This window comes from Borostomias antarcticus (assembly GCF_949987555.1).
Source record: "Borostomias antarcticus genome assembly, chromosome: 6".
Classification (NCBI taxonomy): Eukaryota; Metazoa; Chordata; class Actinopteri; order Stomiiformes; family Stomiidae; genus Borostomias; species Borostomias antarcticus.
This window is the reverse complement of record NC_140239.1, coordinates 19,790,265-19,800,296: the sequence shown is the minus strand read 5'-3', so window position 1 is coordinate 19,800,296 and position 10,032 is coordinate 19,790,265. Positions and strand designations below refer to the sequence as shown.

At 44.1% G+C, this 10,032-nt stretch overlaps 1 protein-coding gene across 2 annotated transcripts in view; it reads right to left on the bottom strand.

Annotated features, from left to right (window-relative positions):
- Positions 1–1,794, bottom strand: part of hmbox1b (homeobox containing 1 b) — an 11,135-nt gene extending 9,341 nt beyond the window's left edge. For both annotated transcript variants that reach the window (XM_084439279.1, XM_084439281.1), the window contains exon 1: positions 1,635–1,794. The gene's annotated coding sequence lies outside the window, so the exon portion shown is untranslated. The remainder of the gene's footprint in view (positions 1–1,634) is intronic.
- Positions 1,795–10,032: the final 8,238 nt, after the last annotated feature.

Sequence of the window (10,032 nt, the reverse complement as noted above, 5' to 3'; positions counted from 1 at the left end):
CACACACACACAAAGCATGCACATACAGAAGAGAGAACAGCATACTAGCATGGGAGGATTTAGGATGGGCAGAAAATCATGACTGTCATCTCTCTTAAGTCATCTCCCTTCTAAAATATTGGCCACAGAGAAAGAGACCCAGTCCTTTAGAGCTGTGTTGTCAAAAGCAGATGGCACACACCGTGGTCTTAAATCACCAAGCTACACTAAGATACCCTGGAATCAACCAGCTCTGCTCAGATAAGACATAGCCACTATAGATCATATCTTTTAACCGATATTGACAGAGACCATTGTACTGGCAAGTTTTGTTGCATTTAGTGTTTTTATGTTGTTACTTGTGGGTCTTGTTTTAGCTGCAACCACATATGAATTTCCCCATTGGGGGGATTAATAAAGTCTATCTATCTATCTATCTATCTATCTATCTATCGTATATTAGCTAGTGTATCACTATGGCATGCTAAAGGCACTATTCACACGCAACTGGAGTCTAACACCATCAACATGATGTCGGCTGTTTCTCAGCTTTGCTAAATTATATTGCTCAATTTTAGACTGTGACCGTGTCTGTTTCAACCTCTCTGTTGGTGGCCAATGATACTGCTTTATGGAAGAGTAAAAAAACATATGGAGGCTAAATATCTAGACTATCTGGATCTAATCATGTGTGCACCCATACAGTATGCACATGTATTTTAATATAGCCTGCATTTCCCCTTTGACAATAAAAGTGCATCATGCATGGGTGCACACATGACTAGCAATAAGCCTAGGTAATAATATAACCATCATATTATTAAGTACTATGCCATATAATGCTATAGCTAGATACATTATGTTCTACTATATACATTATCTAATGAGACATGTAGGCTATTGGCTACACATCTTGATCTAAATCTATAGCTGGGTTAATCTGATAGCATCAATGCAGCCGCATGGCTTTACATCTGCGGAACGCCCTAATGGCTGGCTGGGCTAAGACCCATACAAGCTGGCTTTAGCTCAACTCAGCTAGCTCACTTTTTGTATCTAACGTTATATCTTCTTGATATGGACTCACTTGGCTAGTACTGCTACAGTATTGTTTGCAAGCTAGCTAGTATAACATGCATGCCATAACATTCTGCACAGATCCGATGCGAGATAACGTTAGCTACAGTATACCAACGTTGCATGCATTTGCATTGACACAGGACATGGCATCCATTCCTAGTCATACAAATCCGTATGATCGACAAACCAGTGTCGTTCCTTCCTAGTTAACTCTTTCCAAATGACTTAGCTAGCGATCATTGATATCAGTTTACCTAACTAGATAGCAAATGAACCCAGCTGGATAGCTGGACTATTCACTGGACGGATAAATCAAAGCAGGGTCCAAAATGTATTCCAAAGCGCTCTAACTAGTCGACTGTCTAGCTAGCTGGCTAATCTATCTCAATGAACTAGCTAATACTACAAATACATAGCCCAAAAATGCAAAATGTGCATGTATATACCAAACCATACCACTGACCACTACCAGAAAATAGACAGCCCTGTGGTGTTGACACATTTAGTGCTAGACTAGCTAACGCTATCTATCTGGCTAGCTAATGTTAGCTTGAGACATACTAAAAAGACCTTACCTTATGATTCTCGATGAGCCGCCGTACCCTTGACCATCAAATATTACAACACCACAAGCAGTGTGGACAATGTCAATATTCAACTATATACATAGATCGACAATAAATACACGGCTCTAGAAGCTAGATAGCTAGTTACTTGATTTCAATCAGCGAACTGTTTTGCCTTTGTCTGATTGACAACGGCCATATTGACACCAACACCTCCGAGATGGACAGGACATCGCCTGATGGGAGTTGTAGTTTACATTCTTACACAGACCAATGTTTTGCATAGGAATGATTGGGTCAGAAAACTACAAGTCCAGTTGCTAAAAGCGGCGACTGAGCTGCATTCAATTCATCTAAAGTTAAACGCTATTTGCAAACCACTTTGCTAGAGACGTTGTATATTGAGTTAGAACGTAGGCTACACAATGGGTGGTGTATTTTGATACAATCAGACAATCAGAGCCACAGATAAAACCACAAACCCGCAAAATGCATAGTGTGTCTGTCTGTCTTGTCTGTCCGTCCGTCCGTCCGTCCGTCCGTCTGTCCGTCTGTCTGTCTGTCTGTCTGTCTGTCTGTCCGTCCGTCCGTCCATCCGTCCGCCTCTCTGTCTGCCTCACTGTCTGTCACTGTCTCCCCTCTACCGCACTTTAAATTATTGACATTTGTTGATAGTATTTCATATACTAGGGTTTACACGGAAATTGATTGACAGAACAGCTTGCGTTTTGTTTTTGGACCATGTTATGTCTTTTTATTAAACGCCTCAGGTCTCTATTTTCTGCCTAGATTCGTCACATCATCATTCCTTCCTATGCGTGCCTGCCAGCCCTGCCTGCCAGCTCTACCCACGTTGATACCGAGACCTCCCACACATGGATACGACGCCACGGGAGTTCCTTCCTGTGGAATTCCTGTCTCCAAACAACAGGGAAAGGCACTGCTCCTCACACCGACTTGCACCAAACAGCGAACTCTTCATCGGGATAACGTAAGGGACTATGCAGGTTTTCACACTTGCTATAATGATCTTTTATAATGCTCTAAAATTATACATTTTCTAAATGAATAGCTGTCTACGTTGCCAGTTATATGCAAAACGTTAGTGCAGCCAGTGGACCACCAAACCTCTGGCCAAATTGGACAGGCTAGCCAATGCTAGTAGCTAGCTAAGCTAGCAGTGTAGACATTCCATGACCATGCCATTGCATTAATGGGAAACATTGAGCTGTTGCGCAATGTTTCAATGAAAATGGCATGTTGAAGAATAACTTTTATTACCGCGTATAACCGTATTGTAACAGGGTTACGTGCTAAGCTACCCCCCTCCCACACACACACACACACACACACACACGCACACACACACGCACACGCACACACACATACACACACAACCAGGTCCACATTAGCTGGCGTTACTAGCTAGTCATAGACCTGTCCACCAGGGCTAGCTTTATGACCCTGTTTTACTGTAAGGTTAGCTTCTTGGCCCTGGACTAGGCTATAGTAATGCCATGCTAACGTTAAATTTTACATTTAGGCTAGATACATACCTAGTCTGTTTTAACAGTCCCAGATGTTATCACCATGATGTTATGTCAGTATCTCAACTTTGCATAATGTATGCCCAAAACGCCCCCTCCGGCGTCAGTCAATCTAGCACCACGGTTGGCCTAAGATCTATAATAGCTCATGACTAGATATGGAAAGTGGATGAAAGAGACTTAGGAACTTCCCTAATTAGTGAAGTGTCACTAATTGGTGATACAGAATGTTGAAGGACATGTATGCCCAAAGTGCAATCAGTGTGCATGACATTGGCTTAAATGTATGGTCTTAACCTTGTATCCCTTGGTCTTAATGGCAATGTCTTTGAACTGCTTTGATAGGCTAGTCTCCCCTTTGTCCATTACCATGTGTAACCCACACGTTTTGGCATTCCCAGGGTGGGATTAGAACCTGGGTCTCCCGCTTGGGAGATGGATGCGTAGACAATTGCGCCAATAGGGATTTCCCTCTTGGAGGGACTGTCAGCGCTCCTTTAAGGAGTGAGTTTCACCAGCTACTCCACATTTCACTCGGTTATACATGTAAGCAGTGACATCATCAGCCCATCCTCCCCTCCGGTCCACTGTTTGAACACCTGCATGTTGGAACCTGGAAGGAATCCCAATTTCAATATGAATTCAGCCAGTTTCTCTGAGAAGGAGCCTATTCTAGTCCCCTTTGTTAATCGCAGGCCGGTGCTTCTGGGGGGGGGGGGGCTCTGCACTGTAGATTGTTGTTGGAAGTGTTTCTCTCAGGTATTAACATAACCCAGTAATCCGCTGATTACATCTACTTAACATCATATGAACGTGACCAACAGCTCACTAGCTAAGAGTGTTTACAGTCATAACTCATGAGTAGAAAATGAATGGAGGGACGAGGTCTGAGTGAACACAAACCTGTCTGCTCTCAGATCTGTCTCAAGTCCAGTATTCATATGTTCAACACCTCCTTTGAATGTCAAACATTTAAAAGTGTGTAAGGTTCATCTTATTGTATAGTAGCCTGGTTGTTGATTCTCTGTAATTGTTCCTTAAATACTTGTATGATTAATGAAAAATGCAACTCGTAACAACAGGCTGCTTACAGGGAGTTTCATTTTCTTAAACACACACGCTGCACCTGGTCTGGGGACCCATGGGCCTGTTGGGTTTCCGTCAGCCACGTAGAATCCTCTCTTCTCTCTTCCCCTCCCTCCCGTTTTCCTTCCACCCGCCCCTCTATATCATTAAAAATGAATCCTTGAATTGGACGCCTCAGGGTCTACTAGGGGAGTAGCCCACATAATACTGGTGCTACATACTAACCTATCTCTCCTGGTACTATACACTAACCTTTCCCTCCTGGTGTTACACACTAATCTGTCCTTCCTGGTGCTGCACACTAACCTGTCTCTCCTGTATACTATCCTGTCCCTCCTGGTGTTGCACACTAACCTGTCCCTCCTGGTGCTGCACACTATCCTGTCCCTCCTGGTGTTACATACTAACCTGTCCCTCCTGGTGTTACACACTAACCTGTCCCTTCTGTTGTTTTGCACTAACCTATCTCTCCTGTTACACACCGGCTGCGTTCCGAATCGCATACTTCTACTTCTTACTACCAGTACCTACTACAGCTGCCCTTAGAAAGTACGTACTTTGCAAGCAGTAGGCATCCAATCCGACATACTACCTTGTTATAACATTGCACCTTGAAATTTGCCCACATCCGTCGCTGTCCATAACGCGACATTCCTCTACAGCTGTCACGACTCGCACATGTGACGCACATTTCCGCTGCGCACAGGATTGTGGGTCAGAATAGCCAGAAAAGCCAGCTGGCTTGCATACTGCAAAATACGACCGAATGTAGTAGGACATCCTGGTATTTTTGCCATACTGCATATGGCATACTATGTATTGGGACATACTACATCCTGTTTTGGCATACTATATAGTAGGGTAGTATACGATTCGGAACGCAGCCACTAACCTGTCTCTCCTGGTGCTACACACTAACCTGTCCCTCATGGTGTTACACACTAATTTGTCCCTCCTGTTGCTACACATTTAACCTGTCCTTCCTGTTACATACTATCCTGTTCCTTGCACTGCTGCCGTGCTGCCTCCTAATCTGTAATGGTGCCTCACTGCCTGCAAGGCAAGCAGCAGGAGGGAGGGGTTTCCTGGAGGGTCGTGGGTGATGATTGACCCCATACTACAGCCCTCCAGATAAAGATGCTAGGATGAGAATGTCCAGTCTGTGACATCACATTCCAACAGTTGGGAAAATAGATAGTGATAATTTCCTGTTGGGAACCACATGCAGGAGAACGTGTCTCTGAGTCTTCCTAGTGGTTTGCCTGGGCGCTTCGGTCTGTGAGCTATTTCTCCTCATGTTGTCTGTGGTAGAGTTGGATAGACTACCCTGTCAACAGAAAACTATTTAACACCTGGTTTCTGTACCATGATATTCTGAGAGGAGACAGAGTGTGAATGTGATAGGATGAACCAGGTCTACTACAGGACACGGCTGAATGTTTTGTTATTGGACTTGAACTGGGGTCATACTGCTTAAAAATGTCATGAAGAACGCTTATCCCCTTCTGATTTCATTCTCCATGTTTGCTCATGTCACTGAATTATGTATTAGGCTATGTAGTACAGTATTTTGTGAGGGTATTATTAAGCCTGTGTCTATCCTCCCTGGTGTAGGGGAGAACATGGGGCGCGTTAAGTAGCTGAGCGCGTGCATTATAATGCTCAATGTGAGCGCTGAGCGATTTTCAAAACCACTTCACGTTCTGCTCCAACTGAGCGCTGAGTTGCTAGGAGACGAGAGCTTTTCACCTGTTGTCAATCATGTGTACGAGCCTCCTTTCGGCATCCAACCTTGTTTTTTTGGGCTCAGGTGATGATGATGACTATAATGTGGTTTGGCTCAGACCGATCGTAGTTCAAAACTGCTCAGATCAGTCTGAGCGTAACTGAGCAACCCGTTAAGTGAATTCTTCTCACTGAGCGCAACTGAGCTGCTCAGCTACTTAACGTGCCCATGGTGTTCCTATAATGAGAATTCCGGAATACACACTCTCTGATTAGAACTCCACTCTGTCATCTGTCATGTTTTTTTTAAATCAGGGATTCCGGAAGCCAGTGGAATGAGATCATATGTTGTCAGGACCAGAGGGCTGAGCTCAGAGATTAGGCTGCATTCTGCAACGGTCTAAGAATTCCCTGTAAGTACCCATAATGACTTACATTGAATACACATCTTCTTCCTCCTCCTCCTCCTCCTCCCTCTCCCCCCTGCATGTTTTACATTATTGCACACACAGGCCAGTCATGACCGAATATAACTCAACTCACACACGTCATCATGGTTTTGTATTCCCACAGTGCTTTGCTGATTTTTGTATGCCTGCTACATGTAGGTGTACTTTTTATGTTGAAGCTTAGCATTCTCAGTCTACAGGACTCAAGATTCTTCTAGAAGTTGTCTGTTTGACCAGAAGGGGGTGCTCATATTCTTCTACTTATAAAAGGCGATTTGGTCCGGAAAGAGAGCCTTCCCTAACTATGGAGAGGGAACTGCTATGATTTAATATTTCTTTTGAAAAAAGCAAGAATTTGCTTGAGCTTGTAAATATTTTTGGCAAGGGCAACCTCAAGCAATAAATTTGTTTTTTTTTCGGACTTGTTCCTCATGAACACCAAGTAAACTGCTAAATAAAAACCTGGTTAGAAAAACAGATGTGTCCAGCTCCAAGTTCGTTTTTGAATGGTGAGAAGGTAAGCAAAAATAATCTGCAAAAAGGATAAGTCCAGAGATATCTACTCCTCCTGTCTGGTCAAAGTGGAGGGAGTACGGCAGCTTGTTAAAGAGAGAAGGAAGGAGGGAGGGGGCAGTCATCTTGGCTGACAACAGGGAAAAGCCCCCCCTGGTTCCCAGTCTGAGCTACTGGTGGGGGGGGGGGGGGGGGGGCAGTGACCTGTTTATTCCCCTGACCTTACAGAGATTCTGCATTTAGGCACAGGTACAGACCAGGGCCACTCAGAGGACGAATGTGACGAGTGATAAGATGGACGTCTCCACGGAAAGACTTTTTCCAGAATGGTCTTAATTTATTGCCTGATTGGCTTTAAGGCTACAGAAGAGTCAGAAACAACAACATTGGACAGGGTGCAGGAATGAGACAGGACAGTGCAAAGATAGGGCAGTGCAAATGGCAAGTACAAAAGCTAGTGCAAAAAAAGAGGAAAACATTTGTGAGTGCTGCTAATCATCCAGTAGCATATTATTTAGCTACACCATAAGTACCAATATGAAGGAAATAGTGTGATTAGTGACCTGTTTATTTAGTTGAAATAGGTCTAGATTAATTATCTCATTATGTAACTCACATACTTACAGAGGCTAGTACAGTGGGGATATCCTAGTGAGACTCTAATGGTTAAACTAAGACATGCAGGCCTTCTGAGTGGGTCGTCTGCCTCATGACAGACAACTGGTGTCTTTGTGGACTGCTGTGTGGACTGTGGCCTTGACTGTAAATTCCTCTTGTGTGAGTTTAACAGGCCTGGCCAACTCAAGCTCGGCACACTGAGAGACTGTCTGTATCTTTCCTTCCTCTCTCTTTCGCTCTTTACTCTCTCTCCCCCTTCTCTCTCTGTCCCTCTCTCTCCCAAATAGTATCTACTGTATCCTGTCCCTCTTTCTCTCTTTGCCCCCCCCCCTCCCCTCTCTATATCTTCCTCTCTCTCTCTCTGTTCAATTCAATGCAAAAACACACGTAACATTTACACATGTATTTAAAGGGTATCTGTTCTGTATGTAGTGTGTCTATGTGGAGATCAGTGTAGTGCAGAAAGTGCAGGGATTCCTCTTGGCAGTCTTCATGGTGGTTGTGTTCCACTGGATGTCCTTTTCCTGTCGCAACTGCAGAATGCTGCTGCTGTGTTTTGCAGAATGCTGCTGCTGTGTTTGCACACTGCTGTAATTCACCAAGCAGATTTTTGTTGTTGTTATTAGTTATGTTTTCAAAATCTTTTTGTGTGTTTTTAATATGTGGGAAGTATAGTCTCTGATGTCTTGGTACAGTTGGCAGGTACAGTAGTTAACAAGTGCAGCTTGGTACCTCTTTTTGTGTGCAGTGGGTGCACAGTCTGTTTTCTTTAAGGAGCCGGGTCTGCCTGTGGCGGCCTCTCTCGATGGCGAGGCTGTGCTCGCTGAGTCTGTACATAGCCGAGGACTTTCTTAGTTCTGGGTCAATCTGGCTCAGGTATTCTGCCGTTGTGTATTCTCTGTTTAGGGCCATAGCATTCCACTTTGCTCTGGTTTTTGGTTGATTCTTTCCAAGGTGTCAGGTAGTTTTCTTTTTGTTTTCTTATAATTTGGATTAATATAGTGGGGTTTCTTTCTCAAACTTGTGAACAGAGTCCCAGAACCAGCTGGCTGAGGAGACAACTCTCTACAGCCTCTCCGTAGGTGAGGGCTTTGTTATGGAGCGTGTCTGGGTCACTCTCCTCTAGGTGATTGTAAAATTCAAATGCCCTAGTCTCTTTTGAATTTTCATAATTATTGGGTATCGTCCTAATTCCGCTCTGCATGCGTTGTTTGCTGTTTTTTGTTGGATGCGGGGAATGGATTTGCAGCATGTAGAGCAGGGTTTCTCAAAGTGGGTGCCGTGAAGTGAGTCCAGGGGTGCCGCGGAATCCTTTGATAAGATTTGGAATGTACCAGTGTCACTTTTTTACAACAATTATTTTATATCAGTTTAAACATCAATTACAAATTTATTTTATATCAGTTCTAACTGAAACAGTATTTTCCTTGGTAGCCTACATAACTGGACAAGAACTTGATAGTTTTGGTTGAAGGGAGACGTCATAGGCTAGCTAACAGCAACACATTTGCTAACATTGCTGTCACTATAATAATAATAATAATAATAAGAAATAATTATCGTAGGCCAGAGGCTATGCTAAACGTCAGTAAAAGATGACATACATGTATATATGTATATAAGGTGCTGAGAGTGAAAACTAAGAATGTAAATTAGGGGTGCCATGGATTTAACAAAAAGTATGTCTAGGACCTGAGCCTGAACAGTTTGAGAACCACTGATGTAGAGTTTCAGTTTGGTGTTCCCACCTCTCTCTCTCTCTCTCTCTCTCTCTCTCTGCCCTGTCATAGCCTCCTAACACTTCCCCTGTCTCTTCGCTAGTCTACTCCAGTGTGCTTTGAGCAGGAGGCAAGGAGCGAGGATATAATGAGATAATATGAGGAGAAGCTGTTGAGATTCTCTCTCTCTGACCTTCCTGGGACTCTCAGACAACTGGAGTGGACAGCTGGGTGTAACAGCTGCTATCGGCCTGATCTCAGACGCACTGCTGTGTGGGTTTACCACAGAGCTACCGCTGCGATGGCTCTCTGGTGCTGTCAACATACACACACCAGGCACCCTGAAGGCTCTATCTGGGATCAGAAACCTAGGGAAAGGTTCTGGTTGGCTGTTTTTTATTATTGTGTTATTGTATCGACGTGGTTTGTCTTTGATAATGGTGAAGGTTAGCCTAATCGATGAGAGAGAGGAGTAGTAGTTGGCCTATTTCGCATGCTTCATTTGTTCATTCTGCTGCTATAGCGACCCCCCCACCAGGGTTTAATGAAGTCCCCCCCAGGGATGAAGTCTTTTCTCATTTTATCATACTGTATTGCTGAGCTAGAGGTTCGGCCCCAAGTTCAGGCCTCTTTTCCAGCTGTTGAGGTGATAGTCCTGCCGGTGCTGCACTTCCTAGTTTATTTAGCGGTAGTTCGACTGTGGAGGACATCTCCTGCCGGCCTCCTGAGCGTGACGTAGCACGGCTTTATG